At 47.5% G+C, this 24,046-nt stretch overlaps 1 long non-coding RNA gene across 1 annotated transcript; it reads left to right on the top strand.

Annotated features, from left to right (window-relative positions):
- Nucleotides 1–22,702: 22,702 nt before the first annotated feature.
- LOC121971150 lies at nucleotides 22,703–23,748 on the top strand. The gene is made up of 3 exons (XR_006109073.1): nucleotides 22,703–23,111; nucleotides 23,206–23,299; nucleotides 23,730–23,748. It is a non-coding gene; the product is annotated as an uncharacterized LOC121971150 (long non-coding RNA).
- Nucleotides 23,749–24,046: the final 298 nt, after the last annotated feature.

The raw sequence follows: 24,046 nt of genomic DNA, 5'->3' as shown, positions 1-24,046 counted from the left end.
TCCAACTCTCAGCTTATGGAGTCGATGTGGTGGTAGAAGTTCATTGAACGGTGGTCCAAAGCGGCATAGAATTGCTCCAAGATCTTTTTTTTTCCTAACGGCTCGCCCCCCTGGCAAAAAGGGTTAAAACCCTTATATAGCCTTAGGGTTTGGCTGCGGCGCCACGACCGTGCCCTTCTCCGGTTCTGTGCGTGGCTGCACGGCCGTGCAGGGTCGCACGACCGTGTAGCTCTTGGGCTCTGTCTCTTGGGGCACGACCGTACAGGAGTGCACGACCGTGCAAATCTCCTGGGGCACAGCCGTGCAAATCTCCTTCTTTGCCTAGGGTGGCACGGTTGTGCAGGGTCACACAACCGTGTGCTGACTGGTCACTGTTTTGGTCGCACGGCCGTGCAGGGTTGCAACGCCATGTGCTCTTCCTCTCCTGTTTGGCCACTCGGTCGTGCAAGGTTGCACAACCGTGTTGTCTGGTTGGTTCTGGTGCATCAATACTCTCCGTTCAGGCTCCGAAAATCTTTCCCGTCAACATAAAATCAAACAAAGAGCAGATATTCGAATAAGACAATAGATATGATGAATACAAGATAAAAGATGTGATCATGTGAAGAATATATGTATATAAGTCAAGTGAATGTGCACTAAAACATGCGTAAAAGATCATAATATTTGCGCACATCACAAAAACTTGTTACGCAACCGCAAGTGTACGGTTTTGTCGTCAGTAATATATAAGATTTGTCGAATCCACAGGGACTGTTGATTAAGCACTAGAAATGTCGCAAAGTGAGTTATCTAGACGATCGAAAGTTGGCTTTGGCGCTGGCAAACTAACAAGAGTGATTTAGGAGAGAAGGAGAAGGTTGAGAAGAAGGAAGAGGAGAGAGGGAATTGACCTTTGAGGGAATTGAGCTTCGGAAAAGGGACTCTAGGATTTCAGTTTCATTATAATACGAGGAGATACTACATGGATTGTTTAGTTTCTATCCTCTATGTCCATGCTCTTGCAGGAAGTTAGATTGGTCGATATCCTTAAGTATGACGTAGAGATGATTCCTGTGAAATCCTGTAACGATTAACCCCTCCTGTCACGAGGGCGCCTCGGTAGATCACTGGGACACACATCTAGTAAATAACAATAAGGATAAGGGTAGAGATTTAGTACGGTTACCTACTTCCTTATGGGGGAATTGCCTCTCCTTTCAAGAGAATGTCCTAGACATCCATGAACGAGTTACCATTGTCACTAGGACCCCTCGGGTATACGATCTAGAGCACTCTCTCTACGAGAGTAGCAATTCCTAAGGAATTGTTTCTCCTTTTAAGGGAACGTCTCAGACGTCCGGAAAGGGTTACCCTTGTCACTAGGGTACCTTGGTCAATACGCTCTAAGGTATCCCCTTTGCGGGATCAACAATCCTCCACATCAAGCAATCAAAGCATAGAAATATAAACATGGCACACACGCAACTCATCAAGCACGAATAAGACATTAACAGGTCATTGAATAGAAACAAGGCGAATCTACATAGTTCTATATCTCCATCATATTACAAATACTTCCTAATCCTAGAAGAGGATGTCTACTCCATTGTGGGGGAAGAACAATCCCAAAACATAAAGAAGAACATACTTACAACCCTTGATATGAGAAGGAAGGGAAGAAGTGATGCTTGTCGAGATTTCCGATGTCTTGGGGATGCCTCCTTGCTCTGGAGATGGATGGAACGTCAAGAGACGATGGTGGATGAAGCTCTAGGGTTTCCCCTGAAGGAGAAAACTCTTTCCCAAGGAGAGGGACGAAGTCCCCGAACCAAAGATAATCAAATAATAGAGTTCTTGACCCTTTTATACCTCCTCCACGTTGCCCAGGAAAACCAGGATTACAGGCATCCGGTAAACCAGGTTTTTCACCCATTAAACCATATTTTCTCGTGATTCACCCTGAACCAAAGTTATATCTCTTGAAATTATCTTCAATCTGATACTTGGATTGAGCCCTGGTTCAAACCAAGCCGAAAGTTATGGTGGTTTGAAGTTTGCTCTGCAGTCTAGGCGGAGGTCCATTTGAACCCGCGGTTGGGATGCACGGCCGTGCCATTTAGCATGGGAAAACATTGCTTTCTCTCTATTGGATCTGAAGCAAAGTTGTAGATCTTGAAGTCAACTATGTTTCGGTATAAAGAACATCTCAAAACTCCAACGGAGCGCAAAGTTATGGTCAAATTACGAACTGTCTGCAATCTGTCCAGAATTCAGCATAGCTCTATTTTGGCGTGGCACGGCCCGTGTTCTTCGTCACACGGCCGTGTGGAATCCACACGGCCTCACACGGATTCTTCTCAGGTTGAGTCATATGGTCGTGTGTGGTCACACGATCGTGGCCTTCTTCGTCTCTGCCGAGGTCACACGGTCGTGTGGATTCACACGACCGTGACCTTCTCTACCTCTGGAATGTTGGCACAGTCGTGCCATTTGGCACGGCCGTGTATTGCTTGGCCATGGGATGATTGGCATGGCCGTGCCATTCGGCACGGCCAAGGCCTTCTTCAAATCTGGATCACAAGCATGGTCGTGCCATTTGGCACGGTCGGAACATGTTATGGCCACACGGCCGTGTGGCCTACACGACCCAAGCGCTTTTGCTCCATTTTCGCTCCAAATAGCGTCGTATTAATCAAAACAATCAAAGAGTAGATCTCCGAATAAAATATAATGGAAGTATGACATTATAAAGAAATAGGGTTTAGGGTTTAGGGTCCAATGAAATGCAAGTAGATGTGTGTCAAAGCATGCATAAATGATCATATAATCTACTTACATCACCAGATTCGTCTTGATTTTGATCGGTAGGTCGCTGGATATGCGGGTGATGTTCTCCGGACGCTCAGGGTAGAGCTGAACCTCTTCTTAAGGGATGGGTTCTTCGGCTATAGGAAGAGGCTCCTCCTAGATGACGTGGATTCCCCCATCCTAGGTTTTTTGAGCCTTGCAAGCCTCGACCTTCACCATGTCGATATAACACCTGTGAGAGACCAGTTGCTCGCTTCTGACTTCCCCGATTTGTTCTCCCACAGGGAATTTAATCTTCTGATGGAAGGTAGAGACTGTCACTCGGAACTCGTGCAGTGCGGGTCTTCCTTGGATGATGTTATAGGAGGATGGAGAATCCACTACGATGAAAGTGCTCCTCTAGGTCCTCACCAATGGTTCACTATCCAAAGATATGACTAGCTTAATTTGACTCATTGGTCATATCTCATTTCCAGTGAACTCGTACAAGGAAGTAGCTACGGGTTGGAGCTCACTAGCGTCGTTCTACATGTCTTCGAAGGCATTATTGAACAACACGTTGACAAAGCTTTCGGTGTCAATGAAAACTCTGACCACGTGACTGTTGGCGATGATGACTTTGATTATGAGGGCATCATCATGAGGGAGCCCCAATCCCTCCAAGTCTTATGGCTCGAAGCTGATTACGGGCCCTGCAGCTTGTTCTCGGATGCATCCTATCGCATGTATCTCCAAGCGACGTTCATGAGATTTCCGAGCTCTAGTAGAATCTCCATTTATAGGCCCTTCAGAGATTATGTCGATCTCTTGGATGACGATATTTTTCCTGTTCTCCTCCTCAGGGGATTCCATCGGCTCGTTGCCCCGACCTGGCTGCTGGGTTCCCTGACCTACATTATTAGGCAGGGTTTACCTGATTGCCCTGTGGTAGCAAGCAAGTTGACTAACAACTTCTGAAGCTTGGGTACGTTTTAGGCAAAGGTAGACCCAGTTCAGCCGTCCTTTGAGAATCTCGAGTGAACTGGACTCAATCTCCAGTGGAATGGATGTGGGACCTATGGTAGGTGCAATAACGGGGCCCCCACTAACCAGATCTAGGGGCTTGGACATTTTCAACTCATTACATCACCCTAGATTCCTGACCAGGCGGATATCCTGGTTGGGCATCCCTGGAGTCGGGAAAGGGGTCGAGTTGAAGGTTAGGGCGGCCTTTTATCTGATTTGTTGGCAGGAGCAGGCGCCATGTCTGCTTTCCGCTGAGTTGCCTGAGCTTCTTCCACATTGATATAGCTGGCGGTCTTCCCAGTATCTCATTAAAATTCTTTACTGGTTCTCGGATGAGGGACCGGAATAACTCCCCCTCCACCAGACCGTGGGAGAAGGCGCTCATCAAGATTTCTGAGGTAGCGGACGAGACGTCCTGGGCTACCTGGTTAAAGCGTTTGATATAGCTTCTCAAGGGTTCCGCAGACCCTTGCTTGAGGACGAAAAGACAGTGGTCTGTCTTATGATATTTCCTGCTACTGGCGAAATGATGCAGGAAAGCGTTCTTGAAGTCTTGAAAGCAAATGATAGATCCGTTCGACAATTCATCGAACCACTTTTATGTCGAGCCAGATAGAGTGTTTAAGAACACTCGGTACTTGATGCGTCGCTATATTGGTGCAGTACACACAACGTTCTGAAATTTTCAGAGATGATCCTCTGGATCCTTGCTACCATCGTATTCTCCTATAGATGGGGGCTTGTACCCCTTCAGTAACTTCTCCTCGAGTACCCTTAGAGAGAAGGGTACTTGCTCCTTAGGTATCTCCCTCGACTCCTCCCGAAGGACTATAGCTTTCCCCTTCTTTGGATCTCTGGACGGGGAACTCTCGGTCGTGAAGGCCCAGTGTTGCTCTTTCTTATTATAATAGTCCGGACCCTTATTATAATAGTCCGGGCAGGGCTCGCGATAAAAGGCTTGGGAGAAAGTCTTAGGCTGTTTTCTCTTAGACCCCTTGTCAGAAACGTGGATATGATCCTTTGAAACTGCAAGCATCTTGGGTGGTTGTAAAGTAGTGGTCTGTTTTTCGGAAGCCACTCGCCTCTTGGCCTCCTTGAACAGCTCTTACTCTCTTGCTGTTATGGTAACGTTTTTCCTTCCGGTATCCTCCATCGTCACATTCCAGAACAGGTGTAGGAAGTTCCCATAGATGGCGCCAAATTAATCCTGTCCGGAATCTGAGTCAGACGAAGGCCGACTGAGATGACATCGGTATTGACGGAGAGGTAACTTAGACACACCTAGTGTATGTGCACCAGAAAGGCAGACCCCCATGTGGAGCTCAAGGACAGTGGTGACGAAACTAGTGGTACTTAGGCTCTGCGCACACTCAGACAAGGACACGGAACATTAGAGATCAGAAACCAGGGGAAAAGTCCCTGGCGTAGGCCTTCTGACCCTCAAGTCAGATCCTTTTTCCCCAAAAGAATAGTATACGAATGAAAAAAGAACTGTAGAAGACGAGTGCGAATGTGCGCGTACCTGGCTCAGGGAGAGGATCTCCCTTTTTATATGATGCTGCATACCCTCAGAGCCTGCATGTTGTCAGAGAATGTCGGATGTCAGGTCCTTATCGGGTGAGAGAAGGTGTACGGTGGCCTCCTATTGGTGGAAGGAATGCTCCATTCGCAGATGATAGCAGACCATTGAAATATTCCTTGATGTGTGACAGTTATTCCTTGACAGGAGGTTATGATTCCCTGACATTGTTGTCGCCTAATGCTTTCTGTCCCGCCCGAGTTTAGCTACGGATAGCTCAGGATGACCGTTTGGGTGTGCCAGCTGACTCGAGTCTTGATGAGGGAGACAAGCTGTGGCGAGAGTCTCATCTTTCATGCTTGGATCACTGAAGGGTCGATCGGGAGTTGTTTTACCGAAAGTACTAGGCCTGGCTATGCAGACCGAGCTGAGGAAACCCGACCAGTCGAGGCAAACCAGGCATTACTCAAGGTTGCATCTTATGTCTCAGATCTGAGACCCTGATCTAGCTGCACCGAATCGGGAATTATGCGGTTGATAACGTTAAGCGGTTTAACTCCTTCTTTCCCCCCTTAACTACTGACTGTCACGCTCCTTTGACTTCTGACTATCTTTGACTGCCATATCCTCTTGACTTCTGACTGTCACGTCCCCTTGACTTCTGACTGTCTGACCTTATCGAGCCCCACTTTTATGCATCGTATCATCGTTGTTGATGTTGATATCGTTGTTGATGTGATATCATTGTTAGATATCGTTGATATATGTAAACAAGATTGAAAACTCAATTAAAGGAGGTGCTATCAAAATTTTATTGAAAATTAACATCGGAATTTATTTTCATCGCTAATTAAGCGATGGAAAGAAATAAACTTTCTGAGTTTTTTCCATTGCTAAAGTTAGTGACGGAAAAAAAATCCGTCGCTAATAAGTTCACAAAATACTTATAAAATTCAAAGATTCAGTTAGTGAAATCGAGAGTATTCTGAATTTATGGAGAGTGAAAGTTCAGTTTTGGGCATTTTGAAAGTAGGAGATCTATGAGCTAGATGAATTAAGAAAAAAAACTGTCAATTACTTTGATAAAACTTGAATTGATAGTGACGGAGGTTATAGTGTAGTTGCAATCAATTGAAAGTGAGCTTGGGAAATAAAAGTTAAAAAATTAACAGATTTTGATGCTCCAGGGGTTGTTACTTGCAAAAAGAAAATCCATAACTACTATTGTTCAAAGAACTTATGGATAATTGAATACTGAGTACCATAACCCAGGAAGATTAATTGAGAAGAGTGATATTATAGCTTTGGAATCATTAAAAGTGGAAAGATTGCATTTCCTTAACAGAAAAACAATAAGGTGAAACACCTAGTTATGAATTTTGTAGCTTTAATGAAGGAAACTAAAGAAGAGATCGTTGAAAGGATCACAAAGCTTGTTGAGAAGTGTCTCGAATTCAAACGGGAAATCCAGAGTTGATCTTGATGATAGTAGTAGTCTTGGAGGCATTGCATCAATGGGCAGGTACTTTGATCTTGATATTTGATATGGTGATGAAGAGGGGCCCTGCTAAAGATGAGTCAAAGCAGGGAAGAGCAGCTGACATGCAGGTCTGTTGGTTGCTACTCGGAAAACTTATAGGTTCCACTGTACAAAAATTTTGTACAAAGGTCTGAACCTTTTCCTAGCTACCATGTGCTCTTTTAAATTAAATTTTGGATCGCCTGCGGAACTTAACACGTTTGATCCAAAACTTAATCTATTTATTCTTTTAGGTTTTGACTTGGATCTCCTGCGGAACTTTACACGTTCGACCCAAGTCTCCTTAAGTTATTAATTCCATTAAATATTAATTTCCATAATTGGTTCCCAGTACTGACGTGGCGAGGCACATGACCTTCTTGGATATGGGAGCAACCACCACCGACTAGACAAAACCTTTTATAGAAAGCTAATATTTAATTTCCTAAAATAACTTTAGGTTAACCAAAGAGAACAATCAAATCACAAGGAAAAGAAAAAACAAAACAACACAGCATCGAAAAACCATATTCGAAATTCTAGAACGTAAGCCTCTTGTATTTGGTATTATTTCCATAAATAACTAGCATGACGCGGAAATAAAAATTACTAGTTATACCTTGTAGAAAAACCTCTTGATCTTCTACAGTATTCCTCTTCTAACCTCGGACGTTGTGTGGGCAACGATCTACCGAGATGAGAAACCACCAACCACCTTCTTCTCCTCCAAGCAAGGTTCGGCCACAAAGGAAAAACTTCACAAAGGAGAAAAAACAAAATACTAACCAAGCTCCAAGAGATGCTAGCTTTCTCTCCTTCTTCTTCTTCTTCTCCAAGTAGTATCCGGCCACCACAAGAGCTCCAAGGGGAAGAGAGAGGTTCGGCCACCACAAGAGGAAGAAAGGGAGAGGATGGCCGGCCACACCAAGGAACAAAAGAGGGAGAGAAATAATAGATGTTGTGTCTCATGAGGGCACCCTCACCCCTTCTTTTATATTCCTTGGCCTAGGCAAATTAGGAAATTTAATTACAATAAAATTTTCTTAATTTCCTTGACTTGATTTAATTGAATAAAATAAAATTTCCCCAAATAAAATCAAGTGGCCGGCCATATCAATGAAAACAAAATTGGACAAGTTTTAATCAACAATTAAAACTTCCTAATTTGTTTCCGGAAATTTTAAAAAATAAAATTTCTCTTCAAATCTCTTCATGGTTGATAAAAAGGAAATTTCTATAATTTTAATTTTACAACATGTGAATAATTTTTAAAGAGAAAATAAAATATCTTACCAATCTACAAATAAGGAAAGAGATCTAATCTCTTTCTTTAATCTTTTGTAGATCTTTTACAAGAGAGATATTTTAATTTTAATTCTCTTTAATAAATTTTATCTTCCACATAATAAAAATTAAAATTAAATTTCTTTTTTAATTTAATTTGGCCGGCCCCCACTAGCTTGGGTTCAAGCTAGGGCCCCCACTAGCTTGTTCCCAAGCTAGCTTGGCCGACCCTATTAGTGGGTATAGAAGGTGGGTATAGGTGGGTATAGAACTCTATAAATAAGAGGCTACGATAGGGACCGAGAGGAGGAATTGGTTTTGGTCTCCCGATAAAATTAAGCATCCCGTGTTCGCCCCGAACACAACTTAATTTTATCAATGATAATTCATTCCACTAGAGAACTATCATTGAACTACCGCACCAATCCCAAATTACATTTTCGGGCTCCTTCTTATTATGAGTGTGTTAGTCTTCCTGTGTTTAAGATATCAAATGTCCACTAATTAAGTGAGTTACTGACAACTCATTTAATTAATATCTAAGTCCAAGAGTAGTACCACTCAACCTTATCGTCATGTCGGACTAAGTCCACCTGCAGGGTTTATCATGACAATCCTTATGAGCTCCTCTTGGGGACATTATCAACCTAGTATCTCTAGGACACAGTTTCCTTCTATAATCAACAACACACACTATAAGTGATATCATTTCCCAACTTATCGGGCTTATTGATTCATCGAACTAAACCTCACCCATTGATAAATTAAAGAAATAAATATCAAATATATGTGCTTGTTATTATATCAGGATTAAGAGCACACACTTCCATAATAACCGAGGTCTTTGTTTCTTTATAAAGTCAGTATAAAAGAAACGACCTCAAATGGTCCTACTCAATACACACTAAGTGTACTAGTGTAATTATACAGTCAAGATAAACTGATACCTAATTACACTACGACCTTCTAATGGTTTGTTCCTTTCCATTTTGGTCGTGAGCTACTGTTTATAATTTATAAGGTACTGATAATATCATCTTCTGTATGTGACATCACATACTATATTATCTTCAATATAAATTAATTGAACAACTACAACTAAATGTAGAAAATTTGACCAAATGTGATTCTTTATTCATAATGAATGTTTACAAAGCTTAGGCTTTCAGTATACACTCCAACAAGGTCAAAGTCAAAACAATCAAAAGCTCAGATCCACAGATCAGGCGAAGTTGGCCAAACGAGCCTCTAATGTCGATCAGACGTGATCGTCCGAACAACCATCCACTAAAAGTTTGCAATTGGATTAAGAGACAAACAGTTAATCTCTCGACCCACCGTTCCTACGGAGTGGACGGCATGCTCGATCTGACAAAAGGTAGCCCTTCGATAACAAGAAAGTCAAGTGAAGGAAGATAGCTCTGTTCAGTACCACCGAGCTGGGATGTCCCTGTCGAGCGGGATCCAATCGGCTTATAGAGGGACTCACATATATATTTCATCGTACTCTTTTGGAAGTTTGTATCGTCGACAATAGAGCATGTCTAGCATGCAAATCATACTTTATGAGCTTTTAGTCTGTCACATCAAAGATTTGTGTGTCTGCTTAAGGAAAGATGTCATGGACACTTTTTGACTTGTCTTTTCTTAGGACATTTTGGAAAATATGTACACGCTTTGAGATACGTGCACAGATGCTACAGTGACACTATAAAAAGGAGTTTCTATCTATAAGCAGAAGTATGCGTTGCTTTACTATTCAACATGCTCATTGCTACAGTTTGTCTACTATTTTCCATAGAACCAGGAACTGACTTGAGCGTCGGAGGGCCAACGTTGGGAACCTCTTCCCGACCTAGCATTAATGCTCTTAATTTTGCAAGATAGCGAGGAGTCTTCATCATGTCAACTACAGAGTCGTGTTCTTAGTCTACCGTCTTTTCGCATTTCGGACAAGATAAGATGTCAATAGTCTTGGAGGCACTTAATCAATTGAAATTAATATTCAGTGACCACAAGCATCACACCCAACTAATTGTTTTGCACTGGGGATTTGGCATGTTTTGGTTCATGTGTTATGATCCTGTCCAAATCGCCGAACCAAAGGACGCTGGGCACGTGGGGCGCTTCTAGTCGATGACGTAGGCTTTCGTCGGGTCACGCGAAGCTCCGGCGAACCTGCACAGAAGTCGGGCCGGGAAAGGTTCCCGGCGGTGACCCTCCGACGCTCAAGTCAGGCAAGCAAACAGTGTAAAAGGGTGGCTCCAGAGATGTTTCTTGCGCGTACCTGCGGTAAAGTAAGAGGCTCTATTTATAGAGCGAGGAGAGAACTAATGCACGTTCACCGAGGTGTAGACGTGTCAGCAACCCATACTTCGGTATGCACTTGTCAGAGAGCTTACCTGACACCATACTGCTACAGTCCGAGCATGTCTTCGATGGGACAACAGGACACCCCGTTACCAGACTAGGAGTATGACGTAGCCATGCGAATTGACGGCTGTCAGAGGGTGTTCCCTTCCTTTACCCACCGCCCGACTGGGACATCCGTCCGGCCGACCGAGCGAATAACGGCGTCTGGACGGCCTTAATTCCCTGCGTCGGTCGGGCGGCACGTCCCTCCACTCGGTCATTATGTACTGTTTCATTGAGCGTCGGAACCCTGATCCTTACCAGGGTGCCTTTTACTACCGGATGTCCTTTTCTTCCAAATCCGGTCGGCTCGTCCTTCTCCGGCGAGCCACTGGGCCCTTTGACCTCCCCGTGGCGTTGACCCCTCGTTATGGGGTTCCGTATTCTTACCACCGGATCACTTGCCTCCCCCTCGAGTCTAGTCGAAGGAGGCGAAGTCCGACTGACTGGACTGCCGATCTGACTGAGCAATGACCCTTGCCTTAGTCCGCTCGGCCAGGCATAAGGATACTCATCCGTTCGGCAGTGTCTTGCCCGTGCCTTGTGCTTCTCTCGGAATTCATGTCCAATGCTCCCCCCCCCCCCCCACTATTTATCACGTGCACTGCGCACGATAAGGGGAGCTCATTAAATGCGGCCAGTATCCAGTTGACACGTGGCGATCGTGCGCTTGTCAGCGTATGGCGGTGGCGTCACTTCCGATGGGACAACCGCCGTTCGAAATGAACGGCTGGATGATGATTTGGGTATCCGTGACCTGGATCGGACGGTGGACAATAATGGCGGCCGTCCATATAAAGCTCCCGACCCATGTTCCTCGCCGCATTTCATCCTCCTCATTTCCAGACACCCTGCTGCTTCTTCTTTCGCCGGCAACCTTGTGCTCAGGCTTTCCGACGACCACACGGCTTATTCTGACCATCTCCCTCGCTTGTAAGACCCTTTTTCTTACTCTTGACGTTTTCTTCTTTCTGTTATTCGTCCCCTTCAGTTGGTTTCCTTCCATTCTCTGCTTGAACCCTCCTTTTTTATCCCGCATTCTTGTCTTTCGATCATGACCAGCACCTCGCAGTCGGCCGGCGGCGCTCCGGGTCTGTGGTATACGACCATGGAGAGCCGTTTTGACGAGGAAGACGCATTGCGTCTCGTTCGGACTTACGACCTGCCGACCGACCATCAAATAGTGCTAGCCACGCCGGCCGATCGGCCTCATGAACCACCGTCCGGCACTGTTCTTTTCTTCCGAGACCAATTCCTAGCCGGACTGCGTTTTCCACCCCCTAAGTTTTTCTTAGAAGTTTGTAACTATTTTCGCATTCCGCTCGGCCAAGTGGTTCCTAACTCTATTAGGCTGCTGAGCGGAGTGATAGTTTTGTTCAAACTGAATGGCATCCCCTTAACCCCAAAAATTTTCCACTACTTCTACTATCCCAAGCAAGCCGAGTGGGGTACCTTTGTTTTCCAGTCTAGGATAGGCTTCGTCCTTTTTGATCATATGCCGAGCTCCAACAAATATTGGAAGGAGCATTTTTTCTATATACGTTTCCCCGAGCGGCCAACTTTCCGCACCAAGTGGCAGACGGCCATGCCTGCGCAATCAGAGCTCGGCAAGTTTAGAGGCGACGCGGACTATCTCTATGCAGCCGAACGACTAGTCGGTCAGCGCTATCATATTGACAAGATGCTCCTTCCGGGAGTAATGCATATATTCGGCTTGTCTTCTACCCCAGTCGATCTGCCCTATAGCATGAGTAAGTTCCCTTATCTCCCCCTTTATTATGTTCTAACTGATTTATTTTCTGCTTCTGCAGCTGAAGTCATGTGGCGCGCCAAAGCTACCGAGAGGCTCAAATTGAAGGCCGCTCAGATTGAGGCGGTGACGAGTAAGGAGGCCGCCGAACGGGGCCTTGCTCCGGTTGATCCGGCCGGCGAAGAAGGTGCGGGGACACCAACTGTCCCTGAAGCTTCAGACGTCCCCGCTCCTCCTGATGAGGCCGCGGGCGGCATAGAACCTCCTACCGAAGCTGTGGTGGAGGACCGCTCGGCCGATGATGTGCCGCTACGCACTCGGAAACGTCGACGACCGGATTCCGCACCCGCCTCTACATTTGACGAGCCACAACCCGAGCGGGGCGCGGATGTACCTGTGCTGTCCGGTACGGTTTCCCTCGAGAGTACCCCGACCCCTCAGGGTTCTCCGAGGGCCAGCTCGGAGGTGCCGCCCTCCAGCCCTTCAAGAACTTTGCGCCGTATCAGGCGTTTGGGCGAGCTTCCTTCTTCGTCCACCGGCAAGGCCTGTACTTCCCAGAGCGAGCCGAGCGGCCCGAATTTAATAAAGACTGTTCTACGCCTCCCCTCAGAGGCGTACATGGCTGCTGCTGATCGGCCAGTGGTCCCCGAGCAGCAGATTACTCTGACGGGCCCTCTTGCACAAGCTTGGATAGATGCTCGGCGTCGAATAGCCAAGATGACTCCCGGGCAGCTTGGTGACAACAACCTACAACAGGCCACCGGGGTATGTTCTGCTTTTCTTGGTTAGCATGTTCAAATTATGTTTTTAACCTACGCACATTTGCCGGCAGAACTGGGTGGAGCAGATCGCTATTAGCGATCGATTGGCCGAACTGGAGGACGAGTTGAAAAAAGCTGCGGGGGGCAACGGGCAGTTGACGGCCGCTCTGGAGAAGGCCAAAAAACTACTGGACGCCAAACGGAAAAGGGCTAACGATTTGGCGAGCAAGGTCGTCCGGCTTGAAGCGATGATCAAGCAACGAGATAAAGATATCAAGACGGCGACCACCCGGAAGCTCCAGGCCATCGATGATATGGACCGGATGAAGGTGGAGATCAGGGGGCTGGAGCAACGCATCAAAGACTTGGATGCCTTGCTGGCCATCGAGAAGGAGAGCCGCTCGGCGGATCTCCAAAGATTCGATGGAGACTTGAAAGAGCTCCAAGCCGCCAGTGACGCCGCTCACGCCACGGTCAAGGAATACAAAGAGGGGGAGTTGGCCCGCTCGGAAGAAGTGAGGAAGGCGTTCCTCCGCTCGGAAGACTTCGGAGAGAAGTTCACCGACAAGATATCCCTTACGTTCGAGGAGGCGATCAAGGCGGCAGTGGGCTATCTGAAGACCAAAGGTCACCTGCCTGCCGAGCTGACCATCCCCCCCGAGGATCTAGCGAGCGTGATGGACACCATCCCCGATGCTCTTTTTGATTTTGATGTGTGAAGAGCGTTTTTTATAAACTTTTTTGTATTCCCGCCGTTCGGCCCGGCTTATCTCTGTAATGACTTTTTTGGCTTGCATAATAGATAATCTTCTGTTCCTTTCACTTTTTATTTTAGCAAGAAATTTTTCCCCCATCACGACTGTGTTCTTTAAAACTCTTCCGCTCGGAACCTCGCTATGCCAAACATGACCTGTCTTTAATGTCTTTCATCATGCGACTGAGCAGCCGCTCAGCGCGCAGACGTCGCTTGTTTGCCTTCTCCATTCCGATTAACCATCTTTTGCTTCGCGCCTCACCTCAAAGAGGTTTTCGCTGGATTTTCGCATGCGAGCCGCTCGGACGTTTATAGACGCCGGCTCGTCTCTCGATATTTAACGTCGGAGCTCGACGGCACGGATATTTATAGCCGGTCGGCGCGGCTCTCGATTTTTAACGACGGGACTCGTCGGCCTTCCGCTCGGACGTTTATAGACGCCGGCTTGTCTCTCGATATTTAACGTCGGAGCTCGACGGCGCGGATATTTATAGCCGGTCGGCGCGGCTCTCGATCTTTAATGACGGGACTCGTCTGCCTTCCGCTCGGACGTTTATAGACGCCAGCTCGTCTCTCGATATTTAACATCGGAGCTCGACGGCGCGGATATTTATAGCCGGTCGGCGCGGCTCTCGATCTTTAACGACGGACTTCCGCTCGGACGTTTATAGACGCCGGCTCGTCTCTCGATATTTAACGTCGGAGCTCGACGGCGCGGATATTTATAGCCGGTCGGCGCGGCTCTCGATCTTTAACGACGGGACTCGTCTGCCTTCCAAGGCTAACTCCTTACCAGGCCGAGCGACCTTGGCCTTCGTATCATATCCCGCGCTAGAACAATATTTATGCCGGGCCGAACAGCACGGGTCATTCGCTTACGAGTTTAAATATATAACCCTCCAGGCCGATCGGCTCGGGGGCCTTCGTTCTCGAGCTCCTAGCTCGGATATAAACCTCCAGGCCGATCGGCTCGGGGCCTTGTTATTTGAGCGCTTGGCTCGGATAAGTTATATGCCCAGGCCGAACGGCAAGGGGTCTTCACGCAGTAAGTCGTTTGGCAGGGAATGGTCAATGCGTTTTCCTCTTTTTGCTTCCTGTATTACAAGTACATAGGCGACTAGCATATACACCAGAATAAATTACAATCGTGCACCTTTCATCCAGCTCGATAGGGCTGGAGATGATTTGCACTCCACGGTCGATCCAGCTGCCGCTCGTCCTCATCCTCCAAGTAGTAAGCGCCCGAGCGGAGTTTTTCAATAACCTTGAAGGGACCTGCCCAAGGAGCTTCCAGCTTGCCGACGTCGCCGACAGGCTTGACTTTCTTCCAGACGAGATCGCCGACCTGGAATGATCTAGGGATTACTCGGCGGTTGTAGTTTTGCTTCATGCGCTGCCGGTATGCCATCAATCGCACGGACGCCCTAGCTCGCTCCTCTTTGATCAAATCCAGCTCCATGTTCCTCCGCTCGGCGTTCCCCTCATCATAGCTCTGGATCCGGACGGACTCAACGCCGACTTCAACCGGAATGACTGCCTTGCCGCCATACACCAAATGGAACGGTGTGGCGCCCGTCCCTTCCTTCGGCGTCGTTCGGATGGCCCACAAGACGCCTGGCACTTCATCCGGCCAACTCCCTCCTAAATGGTCGAGCCGAGCGCGCAGAATACGAAGAATTTCCCGATTAGCTACTTCAGCTTGACCATTGCTCTGGGGATAGGCCACGGACGTGAAATGTTGCTTGATGCCGTAACTTTTGCACCAGTTCTCTAGCACCTTGCCTGTGAATTGCCGCCCATTGTCGGAAACCAATCGGCGGGGGATGCCGAACTGACAGATGATGTGTTGCCAGATGAATTTTTTGACCATCTGCTCGGTGATCTTCGCCAGCGGTTCGGCTTCCACCCACTTGGAAAAATAGTCGACCGCCACTAGCAAAAATTTCCTCTGCCCGGTCGCCATCGGAAACGGACCGACAATGTCCATTCCCCATTGATCGAACGGGCATGAAATGGTGGATGCCTTCATTTCTTCGGCCGGTCGGTGGGAGAAGTTGTGATATTTCTGGCACGAAAGGCATGTAGATACTGTCCGAGCGGCGTCTGCTTGTAAAGTTGGCCAAAAATACACGGCCAAGAGGATCTTCTTGGCTAACGAGCGTCCGCCCGGATGCCCTCCACATGATCCTTGATGCACTTCCTGGAGGATGTAAACCGAGTCCTCCGAGCTCACGCATTTCAACAATGGGCGCGAGAAAGCTTTCTTGTAAAGCTGATCGCCGATAAGTGTGAATCGACCGGCCCTCCTTCTTAGCAACCGGGCTTCATACGCATTGGATGGTGCGGCGCCCGAGCGGAGGAATTCTATGATGGGTGTCCGCCAATCGCTTGGAAATGTAAGGCCCTCCATTCGGTCGACGTGCGCTACCAACAGTACTTTTTCAATTGGCTGCTGAATGGTGACTGGCGTTATTGAGCTCGCGAGCTTGGCCAGTTCATCGGCTGCTTGATTTTCTGCTCTGGGTATCTTATGGACAACAACTTCTTTAAAATCAGTTTTGAGCTTCTCAAAGGCTTCAGCGTAGAGCTTGAGCCGAGCGCTATTGATTTCGAAGGTGCCAGAGAGCTGCTGAGCAGCCAATTGTGAATCCGAGTGGAGGATTACCCGACCGGCTCCCACATGCCGGGCAGTCTGCAAGCCAGCTATGAGGGCCTCATACTCTGCCTCATTGTTGGTAGCTTTGTAATCCAACCGGACGGATAAGTGCATCTTTTCTTCTTGAGGAGAGAGCAGCAATATTCCGATCCTGCTTCCGAGCCGAGTGGATGATCCATCTATATATATTCTCCACATAGCTTCCGGCTCCGGCCTTTGCACCTCAGTCACAAAATCGGCCAAGGATTGAGCTTTGATAGCCGAGCGGGGCTGATGTTGGATGTCAAATTCACTCAGCTCTGTCGTCCATTTGATGAGCCGTCCGGATGCCTCTGGATTCAGTAGCACACGTCCGAGCGGGCTATTGGTTTTGACAACGATTGTGTGCGCCAGGAAGTATGGGCGAAGGCGCCGAGCAGCGAGGACCAAAGCGAACGCTAGCTTTTCGAGCCCAGTGTAGCGAGATTCAGCGTCTTTTAAAATGTGACTAAGAAAATATACAGGCTCTTCTCCGCTCGACCTTACTAAAGCTGAGCCGATCGCATGCTCGGTTGAAGACAAATACATATAAAGTGGCTCACCCGCCGTCGGTTTGGCTAATACCGGGAGAGAGTTCAGATACATCTTCAAGTCTTCGAACGCCCGATCGCATTTTTCATCCCATTGAAACTTAGTGGCCTTGCGCAAAATTTTGAAGAAAGGGAGGCTCCGGTCGGCGGTTTTGGAGATGAATCTGGACAGAGCGGTTATCCGACCGGTCAAACGCTGCACTTCCCTTGCATTTCTTGGCGGTGGCATATCTTGTAGAGCTTTCACCTTGTTGGGATTGTCTTCGATGCCCCGCTCGGTCACTATGTATCCCAAGAAACGTCCTCCTTTCGCTCCGAACAGGCACTTCTGAGGATTCAGCTTGACTCCATACCTGCGTAGCGTTCGGAAGGTTTCTTCCATATCCTTGAAGAGGTCGGCCGCCCGGACGGACTTAATTAGAATGTCGTCCACATAAACTTCTAGGTTCCGCCCGATCTGCTCTCTGAATACCTTATTCATCAAGCGCTGATATGTGGCTCCAGCATTCTTCAGTCCGAACGGCATCACATTATAGCAATAAGTGCCGTCGGCCGTCACGAAGCTGACTTTTTCTTGATCTTCACTGGCGAGCGGCACTTGGTGATAGCCCTGGTAGGCGTCGAGCATGCAGATCAATTCGCAGCCGGCCGTAGAGTCCACCAGCTGATCTATCCGGGGCAGAGGATAAAAATCTTTCGGGCAAGCCTTGTTAAGATCCCGAAAATCTACGCACACTCTCCATTTGTTGCCCGACTTGGAGACTAATACTACGTTCGCCAGCCAGCTCGGGAACTGCACCTCGCGTATATGACCGGCTTCCAGAAGCTTTTCCACCTCCGCCCGGATGATGGCATTCTGCTCAGTGCTGAAATCTCTTTTTCTTTGCTTGACCGACCGAGCGTCCGATCGGACATGTAATTTGTGCTGCACGATGGTCGGCGAAATTCCGGGCAGCTCATGTGTCGACCAGACGAAGACATCATGATTTCTTCTGAGGCATTGGATCAGCTCCTCTTTCTGCTTCTCCCCCAGATCGGACGCAATAAAGGTTGTGGCCTCCAACCGGGTTGGATGAATCTGCACTTCCTCTTTTTCCTCATAAATTAAAGTGGGTGGCTTTTCGGTGATGGCGTTTACCTCGACCCGGGGCGTTTTCCGAGCAGAATTAGCCTCTGCTCGGACCATCTCGATGTAACATCGCCGAGCTGCTAGCTGGTCTCCTCGTACTTCTCCCACTTGGTCCTCCACGGGGAACTTGATCTTCTGATGAAAAGTTGAGACAACCGCCCGGAATTCGCTAAGCGCCGGTCGTCCCAAAATGACGTTGTAGGACGAGGGAGAGTCAACCACCACGAAGTTTATTGTTCTCGTCCTCCTGAGCGGCTCTTCTCCCAGCGAGGTAGCAAGCTGGATCTAGCCGACCAGCTGGACTTCGTTACCCGTGAACCCGTAGAGCGGAGTCATCATAGGTAGCAGCTCGGCTCGATCAATTTGCAGCTGATCGAACGCCCTCTTGAATATGATGTTGACTGAGCTCCCTGTGTCAACAAATACACGGTGAATAGTGTAATTGGCTATTACCGCTTTGACGAGCAGAGCATCGTCGTGGGGTACTTCAACTCCTTCCAAGTCCCCGGGCCCGAAACTAATTTCGGGTCCTTCCGCTCGTTCTCGGCTACAGCCGACTGCATGAATCTGGAGCTACCGGCGCTTGCCTTTCTAGCTCGGTTGGAGTCTCCTCCGGTCGGCCCGCCAGCAATAACGTTGATCTCGCCTCAGGAAGTATTGCTTCTATTTTCTTCTTCCCGAACGGACGGTCGAGACCGTTCTCTGGACGCTCGGCGATTCTCTTGCCTTGGAGAACGATGTCGATCGGGATATTGTTGCTGTGGCCTGTCAGCTTGCGTCCGATCGGCTTCCTGAGTTCTCTGTCGCCTGTCGACTGAGGGAGACCGCCGTCCAGCATTCCGAGGTACAGGATGAGCCACGAAGGGAAGACTTCGACAATCCCTTGTGTTGTGCGTATCTGTGCGGTGGAAGGAGCAGAACATTGGGGTCCATCTCTTTTTTGGCTTGGGCCGAGCAGCGGCTACCTCTTGCACATGTGACTTGACGTGGGGGGATCGGATTGCTTCAACCCTTGGCCCTCTGGGCAGCTGCTGAGCGGTATGTTGTTTCCGTTCGGACTGAGTAGGCCGCTCGGCTGGAGTTTCTTTTTTCCTGGCCGCCTGTGCTTCTTCCACGTTGATGTACTCGTTAGCCCGAATAGCATGTGATCATAATCCCGGGGTGGCTTTCGGATGAGCGATCGGAAGAAATCTCCATCCACTAGGCCTTGTGTGAAGGCGTTCATCATGGTTTCCGAGGTGGCCGTTGGAATGCCCATCGCTACTTGGTTGAATCGCTGGATGTAAGCTCGAAGCGATTCCTGGGCCTCTTGCTTGATGGCGAACAGGCTCACGCTCGTTTTTTAATAGCGCCGACTACTGGCGAAGTGGTGGAGGAAGGCCGTCTGGAAGTCCTTGAAGCTGGTGATGGATCCGTCCGGCAGCCTCCGGAACCACCGTTGAGCCGATCCCGAGAGAGTGGTGAGAAAAACTCGGCACTTTACTCCATCTGTGTATTGATGGAGGGTTGCCGTATTATCAAACTTACCCAGGTGATCGTCTGGGTCGGTTGTCCCATTATACTCGCCGATCGTCGGAGGCATGTAGTGCTTGGGCAAAGGGTCTCGTAGAATAGCCTCTGAAAATTGGCGATTGATCCGCTCGGGCGAGGCGTCCGCTCGGGGGGCTTTCCCCTTCCTGTCATCTCGTCTAGGCATTTCATCCGAAGAAGACACCCTATCTCTGTGAGTTGGTACGGCTTCAGGGGTGCGGAACAGGGCCCGATGAAATGCGACGGTGGCAGGTGGTGCTTCCGCTCGGCCACCAGATGCTGATGTTGCTTGCTGCTCTGGCCGCTCGGATGCTGCTTTCTGTTTTTGCTCTACGAGCTTGGCGGCCCTTGTCTCGATCAGAGCGTCGAGTTCCTCGTTTGAAAGCGTCACCATGTGTTGTCGTCCAGCTTCGTCCATTGTTTCCGATCGGATGCAGGAGCGTTCCCACAGACGGCGCCAAATTGATCCTGTCCGAATCGTCGAACCAAAGGACGCTGGGCACGTGGGGCGCTTCTAGTCGATGACGTAGGCTTTCGTCGGGTCACGCGAAGCTCCGGCGAACCTGCACAGAAGTCGGGCCGGGAAAGGTTCCCGGCGGTGACCCTCCGACGCTCAAGTCAGGCAAGCAAACAGTGTAAAAGGGTGGCTCCAGAGATGTTTCTTGCGCGTACCTGCGGCGAAGTAAGAGGCTCTATTTATAGAGCGAGGAGAGAACTAATGCACGTTCATCGAGGTGTAGACGTGTCAGCAACCCATACTTCGGTATGCACTTGTCAGAGAGCTTACCTGACACCATACTGCTACAGTCCGAGCATGTCTTCGATGGGACAACAGGACACCCCGTTACCAGACTAGGAGTATGACGTAGCCATGCGAATTGACGGCTGTCAGAGGGTGTTCCCTTCCTTTACCCACCGCCCGTCCGGCCGACCGGGCGAATAACGGCGTCCGGACGGCCTTAATTCCCTGCGTCGGCCGGGCGGCACGTCCCTCCACTCGGTCATTATGTACTGTTTCATTGAGCGTCGGAACCCTGGTCCTTACCAGGGTGCCTTTTACTACCGGATGTCCTTTTCTTCCAAATCCGGTCGGCTCGTCCTTCTCCGGCGAGCCACTGGGCCCTTTGACGTCCCCGTGGCGTTGACCCCTCGTTATGGGGTTCCGGATTCTTACCACCGGATCATGTTATAAAATTGTATTCGTTTCATTATTAAAGAATATTGTGACGTTAATAAGTTTTCAGGAAATATCTTCACACTTGTATCATGAGAGTTTCTAGCAAACCCCATGTAGTAGAATAAATGTTTAGTTGTTGATTATTGTTATTGTCGAGTTTCATAGGGTAAAGCAGGAATATTGATTGCCCCAAATAATATAAAATTTTGTAGCTCCTAAAGTAACATTCAAACATTTTGTTCATCCTCCATCAAGGCAGTTGATCATTTTGTTGTATAGATAGCCATAATTTTGTGTTTGTAACTTTCCCTACTCCGGAACTGAGTTACTAATGTGTACCTGATGACTATGATTGTTTTTCTACATAATGTTTCTGAGTTTACTCGACTTTTACATCGTCAAACTTCAAGTCAGAACTCGTTTAGTTGTTTCTCCGCAATTGATTGTTTAATTTTAGTAATCTTCTAAATTGTCTCGCTCCGGGGAGTCCCTGACAAAGGAAATTTCGACAGCATCTCTCCTATACCGGTGACAATCGAAAACATTACTACAAAGCCCCCCGGGTACATAAGCCCCGACCAACACGGTCGAAACAACAACAATAAAAATATCTAATAATCCACGTAGTTTATATTAACTCAGCCTCTGGCTAATACAACTATGCAGTTTATTTAAATAAAACCTACTCCACTAATACGACGAAAAACTTAAACCCACAACAAAAATCCAACACAACAGAAAATAAGACAGTAGACCAAAACTCAATAAAAATCCACGAGTACAGTTATACATCACAAGTATATAAAATGTAACAAGTAAACAAAAAAAAAACCCAAAATATGTGAACCCGTTACGACAAGTGGTGGGGGACTAGTGATTGGAATCTCCTGACAGTATCAACCTGAAATAGGAAAATAAAACCACGAGGTGAGTCCAAGAACTCAGCGGATACCAAGTTGACATGCACAGTAAGAAATAATCAATAGTAACAGTTATGCGTACAATCTCCTGGAATAATAATGAAAAATACAAAATTGAAGGAAATGGGAGAAGTTGTACTCACCGGAGCCTCCTATCAGGATAATAAGGCTTGTCAGACCAGATACAAAATATCATCTGTATACATGTCAATCATATGCATCCACCAAATATGCAGCAAATATAGTGCAGCAAACCCAAGTAATAAATGTAATCCATGCATATGATGTAAATGACATGGTTACCCTTGACGTTAGTCAACCATCTCACACACGATGGTGAGACCGAGTGGGTAGGGCTATGATAATTGTGCACTGTAAAATACCGAAAAAATGACGAATAATGATGAGGGAATTTTCCGAAATTTTTGAAAATTTTTCTGGAATTTTTCGGAGCTCGTATGGACGAGTTAATGGGGATAAAAACGGGGCCCGGGAAAGCCTATTTGGGTTACCCCATTTAAACGAGGAAAATATTTATTTATTTATTTAATTTCTTTTCCTCGTTACTGTGCCCTAACCCTTTCCTCTTCGACGCCGCGCGCCCCTCTTCTTCCCTGCCGACGCTGTGATCTTCCCGACGCCACTCCTCTTCCTCTCCTCTCTGCACCGAGCCACCGGCCATCTTCTCTTCAGCCTTTCTTCTTCGCTGAGCACTGCGCCGCCGACGCAGATCTTGTTTTCTTCTACGGCTGTCCACCGAATCTAGGAGAGGAGACCTAGTTCAGATTTGTCTCCACCGGATCGCCAGCGACGCCATATCCTCACAGCGACGCCCCATCCTCACTGCCGGCCTCCCCTGTGCTCTAGCGCCGGCACTGATTGCCTTCTTCTGCTGCGATTTGGGAGCACAACAGCCGTGCCCTAGCGCCTGTGCCGTAGCCGCTTAGCACCGCCCGACACCTCCTGGCACAGCCGAGCCCTCTCCCGATCTCCCATACTTCGTGCCCTAGCCCCGGTTTGGCACCGCTGACCATCAGATCCCTACCTTCAATCGCCAACCTAATTTCAAGATTGGTGCTAGACTTGATCCTTGGTCCGACAGGAAGTTTCTGATCAAGTAGATTTATCCGGCAATGTGACCGAAAGGTAAGGGTTGAGGGTTTGATTTTATGCTCAGTTATGGAAGCGTTGATTTTGATCTAGGGGTGTTGGGTTGCAGATTGTTAGTTGTGGCAATTCTTATGGGGTCGAGGATTTCTGTTAGAGTTCGTACAAGTCATCTTTTCCGGCAGCAACCTTCTACAGCAGCGTATCATCAGCTGAGGATTTAAAGGAGGTAAGTTGTTAGTTAAATGTTATTAATCAAGAATTAGAGTTGAATTCTTGGTTGTGGTTCTATGGATATTGATTTGGAATGTTTGAATGGAAAGGTGCAGCGGGTTTACTTTGGTTTTGGCTGAGTTTCCAGCAGCATACAGATTCATCTATTCAATTGTGGGTCAACAGAAATTCATCTGGTTTTAGGTGAGTTTTGAAGTTTTATTCTTGTCTACATTTGGATATGAGTAGTGTGATGTGGGTAGGATGAATGATTGTTGGTTGGATTATCAGATGTGGTGGTTTGGTTAGTTGTAGACGATGATGTTTGGTTGTTGTGGAGTTATGATGGAAATCTTATTGATTGATTGATGTAGAAGGTCACATGATCATTTATACGATTATGGGATTAGTATCATGATTTGTTATGATGGATTGTTAATTAAATTGACATCGTGATAAATAGAAGAGTTTATGAATGGTTTAATCATTGTATTGATTATAAAATGTGGAGTGTCTTGGAAAGATTAAAGGATTCATGGATGGTTTGATTTGGGTTTTCCCTAATTAGGTTGAGTTGAGATTTAGCTAACTGATGCATATGTAATTAGCTAAATTATAATCATGTGATTTGCAGGATGTTGATTCGGGACGAGCACTTCGACATAGAGGTTGATTAGCTCGATCTACATTGGAGGCGGGTACCTCTTGACTTATCTTTTATGATATTGTCATTGGATATGCATAGTATTTTATAACTACAAGCAATGAACATGTTTGTCTTTGGTATGTTACTGTTTGATATCCATAGCATGTTAGGTTTATCGCCTGTGACGTATCCGTGCTTATATCATGTGATTTATTGCCATGAGTACTGTATTACCATAAGTATCTTAGTTTCTAGAATAAGTGACATACCATGTTTTACTGAGGTTAGGACTAGGTTCTAGACTT

The sequence above is a fragment of the Zingiber officinale genome, chromosome 4A, assembly GCF_018446385.1.
Source record: "Zingiber officinale cultivar Zhangliang chromosome 4A, Zo_v1.1, whole genome shotgun sequence".
Taxonomy (NCBI): domain Eukaryota; kingdom Viridiplantae; phylum Streptophyta; class Magnoliopsida; order Zingiberales; family Zingiberaceae; genus Zingiber; species Zingiber officinale.
Note: the sequence above shows the minus strand (reverse complement) of the source record. Positions and strands in the feature narration are given on the sequence as shown.